The 20,582-nt window shown below is 32.2% G+C and overlaps 1 protein-coding gene and 1 long non-coding RNA gene across 5 annotated transcripts in view; one reads left to right on the top strand and one right to left on the bottom strand.

The window, feature by feature from the left end:
* LOC108001643 (uncharacterized) overlaps positions 1–20,582 on the top strand; it is a 97,852-nt gene that overhangs the window by 65,808 nt on the left and 11,462 nt on the right. The window contains exon 3 of one of the 4 annotated variants that reach the window (XM_062073271.1): positions 15,998–16,172. The exons of the other annotated variants lie outside the window; for them this stretch is intronic. The gene's annotated coding sequence lies outside the window, so the exon portion shown is untranslated. The remainder of the gene's footprint in view (positions 1–15,997; positions 16,173–20,582) is intronic. 4 annotated transcript variants of the gene reach the window in all.
* On the bottom strand, positions 1,839–2,710 carry LOC133665956 (uncharacterized). The gene is made up of 2 exons (XR_009829439.1): positions 2,469–2,710; positions 1,839–2,387 (listed from the first exon to the last, which is right to left on the bottom strand). It is a non-coding gene; the product is annotated as an uncharacterized LOC133665956 (long non-coding RNA).

The raw sequence follows: 20,582 nt of genomic DNA, 5'->3' as shown, positions 1-20,582 counted from the left end.
CCCCTTTCTTAAATTTAATTTTCAATTTAAACCAGAATATTCTTAGGGAAATAATGTTGAAATCCGACTAAAAAAAAATCATATATGTTTTTATAAATATTAATAGATCAAGGCTAACGCAAAATTCAATTGTTTATAACTTATCAAACAAACCTTAACATATTTCTATTCTAACCTTTATATTTGTTTTAGTATCTAGAATCGATCTTCCAAATATATATATTTTCAATTCTCTTAAGAATATCATATGGAAAATTTTTGAACTGAAAGCTTGGTATTTAAAAACTTTGCTAATAAAAAGTACAAAAAAAAATGATTACTTCTGTAGAATCGATATTTAACTTATTTCGAATGAAAAGAGTGGATAGATGTTAATAATTAGTCACAGATTTAATCATATGAATTCGAATTTTTTTATCGGTAATAAGATACAAATATACAATATTGATGATTCAATGATTCGACTAATCATCTAATAATATTTTAATCTATAAATTTCTTCGTTAATGTTTATAATTTTTCTAATAATATTATCAGTAATATTATTTCACTTATCAGAGCCGTATCAAGTATAATTTCGTTTGTTTCATTTCGAAAAAATAAAAAATAAAAATTTCACCATGAATATATAAACTTAGTTTGTAGGTTAGAATGCGTATGGTAACGCGTGCGGGAACGTTTAGCCACAAGCATAAGTGTTTGCTCATTGAACCACATTGCTAAGCTACGATTGAGTACCTCTTTAATGAGCTTACACTCGTGAGCATCATATATATGTACAATGGATCATTGTAATTACTGTTATACCCACAGTATAACAGAATCTTACCCACAAGTAGCGTTTCGTTTATGTAATTACTTCGATATGTATTCATGTTTTATAACGGTTTAAACTTCTTTCTTTCTTCTTTTTCCCTTGTCAACGTTTTTATGCTACAACGAGTTTTTCTTTCTTTTACTTTGTATCGCTTCTTTATCGAATTTTTTTTTTTTTTATCACATTGATGAGACTTCGAGAAATATGGGTGTTTACAAAATTTATTATTTCGTTATTTTTCGTACCTTAATAATTATAATTTTTTAACAAAATATTTATAACATATGAAATAATTCTAATCCTGTATAAAAACTTCAACTTTTTGGTTATGATTGGTTATAAAAATATATAAAAATATAAAGTACGTTTAAAAAAAGAAATCTCAAAATGTAACAATATTGACAGTGATTAAGGTTAAGGACAAAACTTGGAAGGTTATTTTAAGCGTGCATCTTATTTTTTTTTTCTTTTCACATTTCGGTTTATTAATTACTGGTCTTACACGACATTACCATCTGACGTGTTGAATAATTTGAGGAGGGAACAGAACGATTTTTTCGTACGGTGGATCGTGACGAGGCTAATGAAAATAGCATCCTTCAGAGACAATAGCGCGTGACGATCTTTAAGGTCAATGTACGGAAGAATTTTAAAAATCGTTTAAACATCGATAGAGCCGCCTTCCTCTTATTATCTTCTTTTTTTTCTTTTTTTTCACACTTCTTTTTTTTTTTATTATTATTATTATTTCACTCACCATACTTATTGGACAAAAAGCGTTAATGAGTTTCGGCTTTTACGAGTATACATTTATGTGTTGCCATTTTATGATGATTAATTACCACTCCAATTACGTGGAATAATATTTATAAATTTTGCGCGCACAAAACATTTTAACGAACGATAAATTGCCGCAACGAATAACGTAATCGACGTCTATCTTTTACCTTTTCCTTATTATTTTATTATCATATGCAGAGGATTATTATAATTTCGGAATCAAAAAAAAAAATAATAATAATAATAATAATAAGACAGAATATATTTTATTTTCATAAAACTAGTTATATTTAAAAAAAGTTATATTTAAAAAAATATTTTCGAGTTTTTTTCGAAATCCGAGTCGTAAAAGATAAGCACAAGAAAAAAGGAGAACGTGAAATATCTCGAAAACATGATTATTGGTTCCCGGTAGATTAGAGCGAGAGAAAGAAAAAAGAAAAAAAAATCAGACGCGCCTAATACCGACATAAGAGCCTGGAAAGTTGAAATTGTGGTGAGATTGTGTGTGTGGACTCGAAGTATTCTCTCTCTCTCTCTCTCTCTCGAGCGTCGGCGGACCGAGAGTGCAAAACTGTATACAAGATGAAGCGGCGCCGCTTTGTTGCGATACCTTTACCGTGCTCCTACAATTAGACCAGCCCTCATACTCATTTTGGCATTCTCCTATGCGCGAGTCTCGGTATTCTTACAAGAAGATGAAAGGGCGAAAGGAAAGAAGGCACGGTCCGTGAGAGCTGGAAGAAAACGATGAGAAGCGATTCCGAGAAAAAGACAGACGTGTCTGTGACTGAAAGCATATCGTTTCACCGCAATCATATATACGTGTATATATGCACGTTACATAACCTTAAATATTTTTCATACATACGTGGCGATTTGATCAATGGTTGGAATTACTTATTCTCTTCTTTTACTGTTGTTCCGTAATTTTTTACCATCTATGAAAGACGAAATATTAAACGACACTGTTGGATAGAGATAGAGGTTATTTTTAATTTCTATTTCGTGTATCAAAAAAAGTGTTTAAAGTACAAATTAATGAAAGTTACGAGACTTAAATTTATAATAAAATAATTTGAATTAGATTTTAAAAGAGATAACGATGCTTTTTTCGTTTAATCGCATCAATTCGTTAATAACTATAAAAAAAATTCTCTCACGATGTTATATTAAAATGTTATATCGATAATCAGTTGGATTTATTACGGAACGAAATACAATTGTTACAACAATTTGCATGGTATTGCAAACAATGTCAGTCAATGGTTGGATCGTTCAAACAATTCTGCACGGTGGTCGTTGTATATTTGTCTGTTGGTTTGATCGAAGGTGCACAAACAATAAATTAACCATAAATTACCTGCTTTTCGTAACAACAGATAAAAAATGTTAACCTGTACGCACGCCTGTATGCGCAATTCTCTATTGCGCATTATCCCCTCTCCCTCTCTCTCTCCTTCTCCAATAACTCCTAGCAGGAGGGGACCGAAATGAATATTATGGGAAACTATTTGTATAAACACGGCACGTACACGTGAAAACGCGAATATTGTTTTCAGAAAATAAAATAGAACGGGTTTCGGTATATATTCGTAACTAAATAAAAGTAGTTATGGTTGCGCAAGCGTGACCTCGATGCATCGGCATATACGTTGCAAATTTAATTGAAACATCACAAAAGCTCGTGAATTCTGCTCAGTTTCGCGGCGGATAATTAAAAACCGTGTTATGTCTCGGTTGTGATATTCATAAGCGTTGTTTCGACCACAGATACACGCGGATCTGAAGAACGTTCCCAAATGAGAAACCCTGTCGTGGAAATGGTTCGTGAGGGAGATGGAAGAGAAAGGGATAGAAACGAAATCTATTCGCGCGCGACAAGTTAAATGGAACTTAGGCGAATCGAAGATTTCAAAGCCGCGATACTAATTTGTCATTGAAGCATGTCTCGAATGATTTTGCAAAATTTTCCTTCATTCTCCAGAAATTGTTCAACCATGATTCACTATTATGCCTGAAGGAAAATATATATGTGTATATATATATATATATATATCCATATTTCGGCAGACGTCGTTTTACACGTTGGTTCGTATTATTCGTTCAAACGCGAAACAGTCTGGAATAGTTCCGCTCAAACAAGGACATTTAGCATTTATATTACCTCGTGGAATATTGGATACTATTTCTCCGGGAAAAGCTTTCTTTCGTATTCACATAGAAAAATATCAGATGTTTATTTTACGCATTGAGAGGTATGGACTTGGGGTTCATTTAAAGTAATGTAAATAAGAATATTACTTGTAAAAGAAACGATAACAGATGTGAGAGATATCTAGTTACGAAAAATTGAAATATCGTCGAATATCGATTCTCAAGTTTCCTAATTTTTGATTTTATTTTATTTATTTGATTTTATTAATTAATCAGCTTGATCTATTACTTATATACTTATTATATATTGTTTATAATAAATTTAAAATATTTTAAAAATAACATTTTATACATATAAATAATTATATGTTGGATAAAATAAATCAACTTGTACGATTTCTTTCTCGATTGAATAACCAAAAAAGAAAATTGAAATCTTTTTTATCGACATCCTTTGAAATTTCACGAGTTTCCAATGACTGTGATCGTTGAATCGAATATATTTAATTCCTAGCACAATATAGTTCATTTATAGAAATCAGTATATTTGATCTAAAACATTTAACGATTTTATCGATAGATCTCGTTCCTGCTGAACGAAAAATATCATTTTTGATTGTGTTGTAACGAGTCGTTTTATTCGAAAATCATCGTTCGATAAAAAAAAAAAAAGAAACAACCACCCAAGAGAACAACTTGATATATCCGATTCGATTCGTTTCTATCTTCCATTCGATCGAGCATACATCATATGTAAATCCCGGAATAATAATTCTAACACAAGTCAATTACTTCTAACGCGTAACATGAAACGTTTACCGATCGTTATCACACGACAATTTATTTATGCGATCCGACCGTATTCAACCGTACAAATAGTACGTGCATGAAACATACTGTATAGTAATTACAACATTGTACATCTCTTTACACAAACGCAAAACGTCCTTAAACATCAGAAAATTTAAGTGAAATCTTTAAAATCTTATTTTGTATCGCGCGAATTAAGTGAAAATCTCGGTGGAATTGACAAAAAAATTTTTTCTTTATTAAAGGAAGGGCAAAAATGAAAATTTCTCCTCCATAAAAGGGTTTAATAAAGAAAGTTGGTAAAAATCTCTCGAAGTTTCGGTGTTTTGTGTCGCGCGGTTAAGATGGCGCAAGGTGTTTGTCGATGGGTAGGGAGAGGAAGGAGAGGGGAGAGAGTCCAGAGCGCGTCGTCATAGAAGAAATTCCAATAGCGAAGCCCAACGCCGGCTGGTTAGAATAAAGACTCGCATTAACTTGCTGAACTCGGGAAGTATCTCCGGCTTAATGAAATTCTCCGTCTGCTAGGAAGACTTCGGGAACAACTTCGCGTCTTTATCGTGAAAACGGCCGAGGAAAGCTGCCAACTCCATTTAGGGGCTGCTATCATTGCGCAGTCCAGATATGCCGACAAGTCGTTACGCCCGAAGCAGCAAGCATTACTACACAAGTAAAGAGGCGTGTTTGCGATCTTCGCGATGTGGCCGCGATCTATCTTGCCCGGGGTGTTTGTACAAAGGTAACTTAACGATAAATATATGCGGATAGTGAAGAAGCAAAGCGGTATAGAGTACTGATGCAAAAAAATTGTCGAGATTCGAATTGTTGTTCGAATAAAATTCATTTTATAATATCACAAAAGGGATTCGAGTTTGTCGATATTTGAAGAAGAGAATTTGAGATTTCGTAGAGTTAATGGAAAGATTAATGAAGATATTTATGATTCGTTATTTCGATGTGAAACTACGAACGATCGTCGTTCCTAATGAAACTTGATACTTATTGATTATTTTGGACACGTATCGATGACTTCACCTTGACGATGAAAATCACCTTCTCGGAAAAACATTCGAATTCAATCGCGGTTCGATGCTAAAAGGAACACTTAACAGGCTTCCTTTCAGTAATCGGAATGAGTTTTGAGCATGCGCACGAGCATTCTGAACGTTCGTGTCATTGGTGATTCACGTATAAACACGCTGCTTTATTGGTAGCATTTCGTTCGACAATTGGAGAAGATAATTGGAATAATTACCGAGATAACGGATTTTTTTTATCATAACAAAGAAAAGGATTGCGATCCGATTAAATTGGAGATATGTAAAGTAGCGTCATTAACATTCATGGAAATTGCGATTTGCAGCAATGAACGTTATAGACATTTACAGCTGCTTTAATCCATTTCTAACCTATTCTCGATTTTACACTCGCGCAGAGAGAAGATAAATACCAACCAGCATTCCGTTGGTAACGTTCAAAGGGAAACAAATCGTTCGTTATGCAAGCGAGAAATTCAACAGGTTGAGAAATATAGATTTTAGATCTTAGACTAATAATTAAAAATGGATGAGAGAAAAAAAGTTTCTCTTCCCTTCATTTTCCTGCCTTCCCTTTGATTCTCTCTATCTCTTTTTATCTCATTTTTCTTCCCCATGTTTGTCTTTAACTTTTTATCTCTTTTTAAATATACATATTTTTTTCACGTAATCTCTTTTCATCTTCATCGTTATAATACGGTATATCTTTCTCTTTTTTATTCTTTTCTGTACATATATTTACATATATTTATTTATTTAATTTTTTTTCTTATTCCACCAATTTTAATTTTGTTTCAACGTCTTTCAATCTATGTCACATTTTCAAGCTATACATCTTCTTTTGCACCGATCCTTTCACAACCGTAACCCTTAACGAATTCGAACAGTTGGGCACCCTAGAAGTGCCCCCTACTGAGGGTATTGCGCCATCCCCTTACGAGTAGCACTCGTAACATCTCGCTAATACCTATTATATTAAACTCTCATTGCAAAGGGGGCTCATTGTAAAGGCTTTTGTAAAGTGCAAACGTACAAAGCCAATTTGAAACGGTGCTTTAATCAAAAGTTGTCATAGTAACCGGTGACTCGGTGGTACGCGCGCAGCCGATTAAAGCGAAACGATTGGAAGAAAATATTTGCATCCCTGTGGTGATTTACATGGACCAATTAAACGATCTAATACATAGATTCAGCAAGGAGGGGACGGGAGCACAATTCTCCTCATTCATTACATTTTAATGTAATTTTTTAATGCTTTGAAAATATATCCACGAGCACTTTCGTCGACTAAATATTTATCCTCCTTTCATCGGGTCATGTTTTTCCACACCCTATCGTGTTTTTGTTCACACACGATATTCTTTACATCGCCGCCATTGAAAACTACGATTAATCTTTCAATGGCAATTAAGATAACGATTGTTTTCACGATCACAATTACATAAGTTTCATTTTAATTCCAATTATCGTTACTATAATAAAATAAATTAAATAATTTAAACAAATGGCGATAATCAAACTCGATATCCGATAAAAATAAACGAAATAGTGACAAAATTTCAAGCATTCGTGAAAAAGAACACGATCTTCAAACAGTGTATAGTAAAACTTTTAGCATAATCGTCCCTTCGTGGAATCACCCGAAATTCCCCCATTAAAATTCAGTTACCAACCTCGGCATCGGGAACGATCGCCGATAACGCTCGCATTATTCCCTAGAAAAGGTCCTAGATTTTTATCGGGAGCGTGCAAGCGGTGCAAGAACAATATCATCAAAAGCAAATTCATAGCTCGTGGGAAAGGAATGCGCGGATACCTGGAAGAGGGGGAAGAAATCCATCGTTGGTTGGTGGAGAAATAGGGAAATGAAAGGGAATACGAAAGAGAGATAAAAGGAAGACGCGAAGGGTGGGGATGAGGAAGAGGAGCGGAGAAAGTGGAAGGAAGCGGAGTGGGGGGAAGAAGAAGAAGAGGAGGTATATACATAGTGTGGCATCGTACCAACAATCGATTGCAAGGTATATACAGTCGTGCGGCTTCTAGTTGAACATCGAAGGAGTAACTCGTAGGAAAAGCGCATATATCCGAGGGTACACGTTCACGGAGTAGTCAACGGGGTTAATAAAACCTGTCTGCGCTCTCTGTATGCACTGTAGATATAAAGTAAACGTAGCCTGTGCCTATACCATGAGACAAGTTGCGTATCGGCAGCTTTCTCTCTTGCTTCGTCCCCCTATCCTCTCCTCCATCCACTCTTCTTTCGTTACTACCTTTTCTCATTTTCTCGAAATTGTTTCTCTCTGTTTATCTTTCCTTATTTACTCTCCTTTTTCATCTATATGTATAACGTTCTTTTTTCTCGATGTTTTATTTACTTATACACGGTCGGACTTGTTTCGTTCGTTCTGCTCGTTTCCTGTGAAAATGTGTTCCCTCCTCCCCCTCTCTAAATTATTAATTATTTTGTTAATACGCGATATAAATATTTATTATTTTCTCTGCTTAGCTTCGATTTTTGTTTCTTTGTTTTTGTATTTAAATATTATTTCTCGTACTTTTAAAATTTCATCCATGATAAATGTAAAGTAATAAGCAAAATGAATGAAATTTCATTCGAACGATGAGTAAATTTATCGAGTTCCAGAAAAGATATTTTATCGTTATGGTATGTAATATATGTAGTATAATAATAATATTAAAATTAGAACACACGACGGTTCGAACTACGAACGTTATAACGGATGTCATCGTAATGTTCGTCCATAGTAACTTAATATTGGAATACATACAAGCACAACCTATATACACGTTCGTCGAATTTTACGTTCGTGATGACGGAAAATACTAGACGTATATTGAACTATTGGCATAGAAGATATTGCATTTTCTTGTGTTCTTATTCACAATCTGGTCACGTCGAATTGACGTCCCTTTCTAACGAATTTCAATCCTTTTATTGCTAGAAGTAAGTGCAAAAAATGTTGATAAAAATAACTGTAATATAAAAAAATATAATTCCTTAGCAATACAAATTTTGTGAAAACTTCTTATTCAAGGAAATAAAAAATCGATAAAAATTTCTCAAAGAATGATCGGAATAAACGAAAATATAATTAAACAAGTTATTTCGAATATTCATTCTTTCGAAATAGATGTTTCTTTTCTTAATATCATAATGACAATATAATAAAATTAAATAAAAGAAATTCTGTAATAATTATAAAAATATTACGATAAATATTTACGAAAAGGTATCTTTTAATCTCGATGAATTTTTGTATTATATAAAATACGTCACCGTCACGTTAAATAGCGTTGTGATGGGATCATTGTTTATTAAAAAATTATCTAAAGTAATCTAATCCAATTAATAATTCATTTAAATCTAATATAAATCTTAAATCAAAAATTAAACAGATTTAATTGTTGATTTTAAGTTCGCAATTTCAGCTCAAACCAAAATTAAATAAAAACTCATTTAACTGTTGGCTGATTTAATAGTTTGCATTAGGTTTGAACTAGTTTTCTTAATCTGGCTGCTGTGGAGGCTGTCGGCCATTAATTGTCCGTAATAATGAATCTGATTAAAATTAACTTAATCTAAAAGAAATGTTTCCCAACTGATGATTTTCAAGAAAATCATAAACATGAAAGAATGCTATCTTTTTATAAATAATTTAACAAGATTACTTTGCAATTATCCTAACCTCAAAAATGCTATTAACTATACGCGCATTAACACGTATTTAATCTGTTCTTTCGTTTCATATTTTTATATTCGTATTTATATGTTTCGTATTTTCCTTTCTTTGTCGACAATTCAGACTTCCTCGAGGAGCTCGATAATATTGAAATCAATAAAGGAAGTATAGATCTTCGATCGTCGAAGATTTGATACTTTGGACTCGTTCGATGAGAAAAATATCGACTTACATTGAACAGCCATAAATTATCTTATCGAGTGCGACTTATAGATGAATACAGGTTGGCACGATCGATGTGATTAATAATTTCTCGTAAGGAAAACCTGTTATTTATGAGCGAAGAAAATCACACTAGACGCAGACGCGGCGCGTGATTTTAATTAGCATCTTTCGAAGGATGAATCCCCCTTTATATAAGACCGTATTGTTGCAAAATATTGTTTAACGACGAAATACAATAAACGTATTGCCGTCCATTTCGTTCGTATATTCGTCTATCCCGACACGACAGTGCTACCATCTGTGTATCGATAACGTCAGTTTGCAATAACTATTGTTCATTAAGCGCGGTTTGATTTTATTACCGTTCGATCGATCTGTAATAAGTTAACACGGTCAACAGTACGTGCCATGACGACAAATAGAATCTCGATCCCACGTATACACACACGAATCTCTAGAAAATTTAAACGGTGTTAAATCGGATTTATCAGCGATATTGTGCATCGCGCGACATATATTTTTTAATTTAATATGATAATAAATTAAATCGACTTGATTTCAATTTTCGCGATTGAAGGTAAAACGTTTATATGCGCGCTATATGCTTACGCATTATGTTCCGTGAAATTTATTCTTCTTACTCGCAATATCTCAAATAAAAAAAAAATGTTCTCAAATGTTTTGTTACGAAAATTATTTGAAGAAAATGAGAATAAATAAAGATACTCTTCCCTCTAATGGATCCTCGATGAGCTACTCTTGTTTTGATTAATTAAAATAGATTTAGTTTACAAGAAAAAATAATTTTTTCGTGATTGTTGCGTACATACATTGAATAGTAATTGATATGAGAAGGAAAGGAAGGCGGCATTGTATTTTCAAATAATTATGTAATTTTATAATAGCGCGTCAAGGGGAGAAAAGAGTCTCGTTTTCTCTAGCTCGTCTATGCCTCGTTTCTGTCGGGTTTCTGGCCCGAACCTGATCCAAAGTTGGCCCGAACTTGCCTCGTCACTATCCGCCACCCCCAACCATCAAGGTCTCAGCTTACTTTTCACCGTGCACATCTTCTTGGTCAGTTAACTCAATTACTCGGTCTTTGCTGTAACGAAATATATTCCTTGAAAATTATATCCTGTTTCCTCGAAATGATCCGCGATCAAATTACCATCTTATAACGTTTTTAAATTTCGTTGAGCAATATTATAATACGCACATCCGTTGTTTAATTATAATTTAGAAAAATGATCGAGATAAAAATTATTGTTATCTATAATTAAAATGCAAAGCTTTGTATCGTTGGACTGAATCATAATAATTAATATATACATATGTTATATCGAGTTTGAAAACAATAGACAAAAATTGAAAGCAGATAAAAAAAATACAGTAAATTGTTAAAAATAACGTTTTCTCTTAGAAATCTTTATTTGACACGTGTATTTAAATAGGTACAATATTCGTTTATTTTTAATTATTTTACACGGGTATAAAAGTGCTCGTGTATTTAATTACGCGCGTATTAATTTATCTATATTTTAATTTGCGTTATTTTTAAAACATGGACACTAGTATTTATTCATATGTATTTATTGGAATAAAATCGCGGGATGAAAATATCGTTTTACAAAAATAAATTTAAAAACCATTTCTATTAATAAACCTTATTCGATTAATTCTTTGATTAAAACGCAAAGATTAAACGAATATTGTTATTCCTCAAAAGAAGTCGCATTTTGCTAGAAAATGTAAATACACTTTTTTAAAAGTTTTATTCTATGAATCAAACTGATATGTTCGTAAATTATTACGAATTAAAAAATATATATATTAAAAATCACGAGATAGAATAAGATACTTTTTTTTTTTTAGTGAAAAAAAATGATATCTATTTTCTTCTATTGTTATTCACATTACTATTTCTTGAAAAAAATCCGATCAGATTGCATCAATTGATCGAAATATATTTTTTTATCAAACGAATGGTATGTTGTCGTGTTGTAATATCAGTTCGAAATACGTGTTTCTGAATAGTTTTTTGTTATAACATCGCCAAAGATGGAAAATAAGGGAAAAAAATAACTTAAAGAATTTTCGATTCGATAAATTTCACGCGTATTATTTGTTTTATGAATGTTACGTAAGCCATAAAAAAAAATAATTTTGAAATATTACTGCGTTTTGAGTTCAGATATGATGACGGCATATTATGTATAGGCTTAGGACAAGTTGATTCCTCGTTCAACTTTCGTCTAACTTTCCGAGCAATTGGTAATTCGAGGTAGAAACGTATAATGACTACGCAAAAAAAGCCATTCGTTGCCTTGTGTATGTGTATCCCTCTCCTCCCCCCTTCTCCCCTTCCATATAAACGTGAACGACGGTTTAATAATAAAACCCGCTCGGCGATGGCTCTCTGACCAGTGAAAACGTAAGTAAAACGCAATGGGCTTTTATGCTTGAAAAGCTTGCCATGTATCGACTCGCTTACACACCGTTTCGTGGTTTTATAAACTGACGGCCAAGCTCGTGCAGTAAGAGCTTTAATGCCATGTGTAATGTAGTTCAAATTGATGTGCCTCGGTCACCTAAATAATCTTTGGCGTGTGCGTAAGAATTAGGGCAGTGTTGGCGACATCCGACGATAAACGTTTTCGCGATATAGTGACTCATTTTTATTAGAGTAGAGATGCGAGAAAATACAAGTTAGTAGAAGCACGTTTCTAACCTATTTTCGTCGCACAAATATTTTCCTATCTTATGAAACCTATTTCATATGAATTATGTATTCTAAATGATATTGTATATAGATCATGTTGTTCAGTTTGTTTTAATTCGTTAATTAAAGTTAGTTTGTTAATGATATATTTTACTTTTTTACATTTTTTTGAAGATTAATATTCTTATTTAGATTTTAAATTTTCTTTAAGCGACATCTTACATTTACCGATAATTCCTTGACATTGCTAACTCACGCCAAGCGTGAGCGAACATAAACGTTTGCGAGCAAATGTTTGCACTTGCAATAGAGAAACGCATCGACAACAACGAATCGATGTGAAATGATCCGCAAATGATTTGTCAAGCCGTCAGCTAGGATTGAAAGATCTCTCGTAAAAATGTGTCACAAATGAAACGGTCCTTGAATTCGGTACGAAGATTTACGATTCGTCCGATAATCATTTGCAAGAACGATTACAGACATTTGAAAAAAAATAATAGGTTATGTTTTTTCGAATGTGTAAATAGTGTCTAAATACTGGTACAAAAACCTGTTTCGCATTTAAAATTAAATTTTTCTTATTGATGTTTTTTTATTGATACTGCTATACATAAGCAAGTGTATATTTTATTGGCACGTGTCACGGACTGAAACCGGTTAAACCGTATCAGGTTTTGCTTAAAACCATCAATGAAAGTACGTCTCGTAATTACATGTAGGCCATTATACAAGAATAATATTCTCGTTATTTTTGTAGAAATAAATTAAACGAAATTTTTTTTTAAATCGTCGTATAATAACAATATAATAAAAAAAATATTCTCTGTTTCTCTATCTCCATCTATCTATTCGTATTCTTCATTTTGAATCGAGAGAATCGAAATTTTGAAATTCACGGCATCGGGCAACTTTGAGCGATAAAAACTTTCTGAACTCGTATCACCTTTTATCGTTTCCCCTCTTACTATGTATACCCCGGAAACGTAAAAATCGGTCGTATCAACTTCTCCAGATATTGACCGAAATCAATATAAAAATATAATTGCAAATAAGTTGGAAAAAAATTTTTTAAAATCTTTCACTTCTAAAAGATTAGAAACATTTCATTGGACGTTATGCAATCGTGAGAATGTAAATGTAAAGAATTCAATTGTAAAATTCGAAAGTTTAAACTGGACGAAACTGACTCGATCTTTCACGATCAATTTTTTTCATCGGTCTATAAATAAACGTGGTAATCTGACGTGACCCTGTTTAAAAGGCTCCTTGTGCGTAACGAGGCGCTTTTACGCCGACTTCTCCAATCAGTGGCCCATTTTCACGTTGAGAGCAAAGAGGATTACGACACACGTGATTCTATGGCATCTTGGTCACGTACAGTAACATATACTGCTGGATGAACTAGTATAATCTAGCACAATCTGCGGTTCTGTATTATAACATTAAATGTCAACACCCTTTGATGCAATAACATACGGATTTTAATATTTCGATATGGGAAAGAAAAGTTGAAGATTAGGTTATACAATTTTTTAAATAAAATTTTAATTTCTGATCTTCGTATTCGCAAAATTTAAAAAAGACGTGAAAGGAATACTTCGCTATTTTGGTGAACGAAGTTTTCGAATAAAATTTCAAATCTTCATCTTCACGAGAAACATTTTTTTTAATGACAAAAGCAATGACTGTCAATGAAAAGGAACGGACGATAGAAAGAGAAAGAAAGGGATAAGGAATGGAGAAAGAGAACGTCTTATCTTTCCTAGCACGATTACGATGATTCTTGCGGCGCTTTAAAATCGTTCCGTGAAAGTTTACAAAAGAGAGTTTAAATTGAAGTGAGTTTAATTTTATTACTCGGACGAGCTTCGTGCCATTGTGCGCGTCCATTGTGATGCCTTTGTTTTTCAAAAGAAGTGACGCCTTTTTGCTATAGTATCCTCCTCTCGTTTCTCCTTACTCCCCATCTCTTTCTTCTCTGCTACCTCTTCCATCTTCTAACCTCTCCCCCGTCCTTCCTTTTGCTAGAGGGAAATAATTCGTTGCGAAAGTAAATGTACCGTGAATTCATTAGAGCACAGTTGCAATGGCGCAGTTAATTATTTCCAGGTGTAATTAATTATCTCCACCTGGTGTATCACTCGACACAAAAACGAAATTATTAACGTACTTCTGATATTGCCATTCGTTCTGAGCAGTGTAACTACCGTTAACTGGTTTTTAATTGTCTCAAAGGATACGTTTCTGATTTAAACGGCATAAACAATGAGCTATATGAGATCTATAACAATTAACACGTTGCAAATATATTACAGATTTAATTTCATGAACGAACAGAATAATTTTTCCTTTAGAATTTAAATTGTGCATATATATATATATTGTTCATGATTAGAAATAAAAGAAAAGAGGTTATTTTAAATTTTTTAAATTTTAATGACAGAAAATTTTCATCCTTTTCATTTCCTTTTTCTATATTAATCCCCGTTCAATATTTTTTCGTTATCTCTTCCCCTTTTTTTTATTTTTCATACGTATCGATCGATAATATTGGCAGATATATTTTCGTCGGTCGACTGCATGCAATTTTGTTAAAATGAAGTTTTCACACTTCGATAGATCGAAATTTCACTCAAACTCGTTTTTTTCTAATTATTATTAGTCGATAGATCGATAGATGGCTCTGCCAAATTTCGATCATCGCAGAATTGAGAACGTAACTTAACTCGTCCAATGCCACGGATAAAGAATGTATATCATATTTTTTTTTCTTCTTATCTCTGGATTTCTTTTTAACTAATATATAACTTTTTTCCAATCCATATCTACACGTAAAACTAGGCGTGCCGATAGATAGTTGTACAAAGGTTCGACTTTATCTCCTAGTTATTTTCTCTAGTTACACTTCAGATGTCGGTATTCTCGCGAAACGTTCGTCTCGCCCACTGTGAAATTGTATCACTTAATTACTCCGACAAACGTTTTTGAACAATTTGTTTAACCTCTAAAATAATTATATTCTCTTACGATAATAATAATAAAAATGTAAAATGTTTTCAACCGTGTTAATTTATATTTTTAATTGGCAAAATATTATTATGATGTGTATACGATATAATCATAGAATGTATGTGATTTAACAATTAAATTGAACTAAAAAGAGGAGGAAAAAAAAAAATACAATTTGAAATTCGATTCGATTTTATTCGTTGATATGTTATGAAAAGCTTGAAACAGTTTTATTTATAACTGTATATCGTACAGTATGGAATTCGAATAAAAATTTTCTTTTAAATTCGTGGAATAAAAAATTCAAAATTTATATATATATATCGTTACGTGATACCGGTGTATTCGGAATATTCGCGGATAAAAAAACATTTTAAACGGAAGCGACGGTTTCCAAACTAAAATCAAAATTGTGCAACGCAGCGAGTTGTATTACAATTTTATAGATAACGAAAAATGTGAAAATGAGTTAACATTTCGGATTTATATTTTCGAAGAAATAATCGCAACAACTTTTCTGAAATTTGTTAAAACTAACTTTCGTGCAGTTTGTTTTTTCTTTTTCTTAGAAAAAAAAAAAAAAAAATTCTCGTTCCTCCACGGATGGAAAATTTGAAAAGCAACAGTGAGAAGGGCAATTTATCTTTTGTGTTTATAATATTCTTGGCTGGTGAAAAATTGAAGATCAACGTCTGATAAAACGGGACGTCAAACGAATTTCTACATAATTTCATATTTCCAGCGAAAGTAATCCACAGTTCGATCCACCTGAGCCATCTCCATTAAGTTTTCCGCTCGCATTAATTCACATCTGAATTTATTCTCGCTGCAATGCTGTGTCCGCGTTAAACGGGTAGAATGGAGGGAGATTGGAGGGGAAGAAAAATACCTAGAGCGGTTCGACCTAATTATCCAAGGTAAGATAATAGAGTGACTTCCATTACGAAGGAAATTTTGTCTGGTAGCATCTGGAAAGAAAAATTTTTATTATACCCCAGGGATAATCTTCCATGGGTAGCGCAAGACCTCTCCAACGGTATGCATTGCAAATACAACGAGGGGGAACGAAGGAGAATGGGATAGTTAAAAAAAAACGAACATAACCGTAGAGGAAGAAGGAAAGAGAGAAAGGGCTGTAAACTGTTAAATAGGAAAGATGATGTCGATGGACCGAGATGAAAATAAGGAAAAATGAAATAATAACGAAAATGAGAACGGAGTTTAAGCCCTCATGAATATCCATAGTTGCGAAAGTTTGTATTGGAGAAAGCGAAATTGCCAATTAACAGAATTCGTGTTTGTTTCGTGAGAGATGACAATCTGTCGCTTCTAGGGAATTTCGATGTGAAACGTGGATACATTAAAGTTTCTAAGCTGTTCGCTATTACTAGTTTCGCATTGTGCCGCGAGTATATCCGCGAATTTCTTTTTATTATATATTGAAATATTACCATTTACCATTTTTCGTCTGTCATAGGATACTTCATTAGCCTCGGTGTATTTCCCTGAGTAAAGAAAAAGTTTTTTAATCTTGAATTCAAAGAGGTTCATAGCTTCTTTCTTAATTAATCAGTTCAGTTTCGCTTTTCTCGTCTCGTTATTTTATTTTCTTAAACTTCAAAACAGATGATAATCCATAGGAATAAGTTGATAAGTGAACGAAATAATCGAAGAAGTTTGTAATTTTGATTTGAAATTTTTGAAACATTGTAGAATATAGCAAGTAAAATAAAACAATCGATTCAATGAAAAAAATAAATGTAAAAAAATTTCTTTGCATTTCGTTTAGCATTAATACCCTAAAATTCGTGTATATCTATATATCGCGCTTGCATTTCTTCAAACGAAATTCCCAAGGCGCTCGTGCTGCGCGGAAATAAAGTAATGATCGCGTGTAAACGTTTCGATCGCACGAGAAAACAACCTGTTACAACTAACAAAGTGGAATTGGAAAATTTCTCGCCCGCCAACCAAGTCTCGACCGAGAGCCGTCCATTTCTCGTCTTTGTCCCCTCTATGAAGGAGAAACAAGAGGACGACTATCGTTACTACCTCGCGCGATAATGTTTCCCGAGAGACACACTCGTAAAAGCAGATAATTGCACGTGAAAGTGAACGCTGTTGATCCCCGCGGTGCATCAGGTTTGCGCACGCCGCATACACATTCATTCGTCTCGTTGCAGAGTTGAATTCCTCGCGTGACTTTAACTATTCGCTTACTCGTCTCTCGATCGCTAACTGGTTACCGCGCGAGCGTGTATAGCACGTGTATTATAGGGAAATAAACATTGTGTGCGTCGAATTGCGTTCTCATAATCGTACAAAAAGCGCCAGCTATTGGAAAGAAGCATAATTAAGAGAGATAATCGCGTAACCGACATTACCGGCCAATAATTGCACGATTGTTTTTTTACTTACGTTTTATGAATAAAAAATAAATTCCACTGATTTCGAATAATACAGTGAGATGATGAAACAAAGCGTATGAAGTTGATTTAAGAGATATTTCGAATCCTTTTTTTCTAATATATTCGTGCCTTCTTCTCGAGCTATTGTTTTCAATGACAATTAGCCATTTTTTTTTCTATTCTCATCCTCGTGTTTTTTTCTCAAAACGAGCTGTGTTGAGCTCGTACTTTTTCATATAGACTGAAACCTTTCTATAAGAAATTGAGATTTTGTGGAAGATCGATCCAAAATATTTGAACGTTCGGTATAAAGAATGCTTTTGTTTTATAGTAACTTTAGAAAACATCCTCTTTCAGGATGTACTTCTCATACCAGTTGTTATTTAAGGAACATGCTCAGCACATTAAACAGCTCATGTAACTTGGTACAAAATCTGCCGTATACGATTACGTATAAGCGGTTTAACATTTTGAGAAATTTTTTTTTGTTAGATTTTTTTTATCACGTCGCAATGCAACTTGTAAAAGAAAGTTATTTATTCTATTAATAAATTAAGTTAAATATATTTATTTTTGTAAAATTTAAAATTAATCTCACTGAATCGTTCATTTTTAACGAATTCTCTGCGTGCTATAACATCAATAATCTTCAATCACGCGATACGAATTCTTCAACACAATTAAAACAATAAGAAAATACAGTTTGCCAAATTAATCGTTAAATCACAGTCGACGCATTATAATTCTAAATAAATGCCAGCTTACAAAGAATAACGATTATTTATTTTCACTTGAAAAAACCAACGTATGCGCATCGTTTATATCGTTTTCAAATAAAATTTCAAATAAAAAATATTAAATCGTACAAATATTTCTTTAAGCTGCTTTTCATTTAAATCTTTCAATTCCAATTTATGAATATGTTGTAACAAAAATTATTTATACGAATGAATTTTAGTTTATGTTGTATTGATTTTTTTATATCTTTGTTTTCCAAGTTGAAAAATAAAGAACCAGATTTCAATCAATTCATTTAATTTCACTTTAGAATGTATCGTGCTACGTTTGACCAAATTTTTTCCAACTTTTCGGCAAGTTTACAAAAATATAGTCACGCGGATAAATTAAAAATTTTTATTTCAATCGTTAATAGTCCAGAAAAAATAATCATATTATTGTATAATCGTTTTATTTTTTCTTGTACATTTTATTTTCACAAGATATCGAACAAACGATCATCGATCTGTAAGTTACGAGTCACATGATCAATAATAAGAGCAGAGCACCATTTGGTATATCGGCAGTTTATTCTAATTGTAAGACAGTTTCACGAAACAAAATTCTATCGGATTCCGATATCCGAGTATTCTCGAACCATGTTTCAATCCTCGAGGCCTCGAAATTTTGGAATATCTCACGAAATATATACACATATAATTTCCCTCGTAATTCTCCTCAAGTTGCAGAATTAAATTATCCAAACTTTATCCACTGATAGTATAATATTAATAATACAAAAAAATTAATAAGTACAATTATCAATAATAATACTCGAATATTGCCGTTTATGATGTAATATTTTTATAAGTTAAGATATTTACATTTGATTCCAATTTTACGAAATTTTTAAACAAGTTCTTCACGTAATTGCAACATTATCGATAAAAAGTGACCAATTATATTTACTCGTGCAATGCATCCCAGAACACGCATATAAATGTCCTAGAAATAAACCGACAATTGATAATTTCTGAAGTGATTTCGAACAACTTTTGCAAAAATTTTCGTTTCAATTTTATTAACAAAGTTATTAACGAAAAATAACAATAACTGAACCACTCGACGAACAAGTTGAAATAACATGTTTCGAATAAATGTGTTGAATAATTAAAAGTTCGACACATATTTGACTTCGACTTGTTTGTTCGAGCCAGCAGCGCATACCCAACACTACCGTCGCTACAGAGTTTCTCTGTAATTAATCGGTATTTTTCATTAATAACTCATCGACAAAACCAAAACAAAAAATTTTTATAAAGAAACAAGTTGTTGAAATCATTTCAAGAATCATCAATTGTTGGTTGATTTCTGAAACATCCTGTGTGTATAATTTACTTCGTTATAAAAATATTGAAAAAATTGGAATCATTAATTTTAATCGAAATTTTTAATCCTATTAGAATGAATATAAAGATAAATAATATTCACTAAATAAATTTTAAAAAAATTATTTTTTTTTTTAATAAGTAGTCATCCTGTATATTTTTGTAATTATTTATATTCATGATAGAATAACAAAGCTATAGATATCACAATTATTGTTGGAAATAATTGTGTCTCATATAAATCTTTATTGTGAGAATTTTGAACGATTTTACGTATCTTTATTAAGATGGGTTTTTATGAAATAAAACTTTCTATTCGTAAATTATGGGAACGATTGTGAAAATAATTTAACTTAAAAGCAAGATGAAAATTTGAAGTAAAGTTTTATCATATTTTGATACAATAAGAATTTAATTAACAGATAATGAAAAGATCTAATATTTAAATTAAGGGAGGAAAATCTGATGAATTTTTCTCGTTTATTTATGCATAGAATATAATAGAGGCGATTCAATGCAATTATCGAGATTGAAATTTTGAAATTTTAAACAAAATTAAATTTTCTCTCTCGCATTTTTTTGAATCATAGTTTAGTTAAGTTAATGTGGTTAACACAGGATTTTTCAATGTTTTTTGAGACACGATTCTCTTTTATAATAAGCTAAATAAACTATGAGTTCTCTTCATTATTACATAAAAATTCATTTAAAATAAAGTAAATTAATAAAATTTTATTTTCAAGAATGAAACTCATACGTGCATGGTAAAAATATTAAAAATCTATGTCAAATATAAAATATTTAATATTTTCAT

Source organism: Apis cerana, linkage group LG1 (assembly GCF_029169275.1).
Source record: "Apis cerana isolate GH-2021 linkage group LG1, AcerK_1.0, whole genome shotgun sequence".
Lineage (NCBI taxonomy): Eukaryota > Metazoa > Arthropoda > Insecta > Hymenoptera > Apidae > Apis > Apis cerana.
The sequence above is the reverse complement of the archived record's forward strand: the minus strand, read 5'-3'. Positions and strand labels throughout refer to the sequence as shown.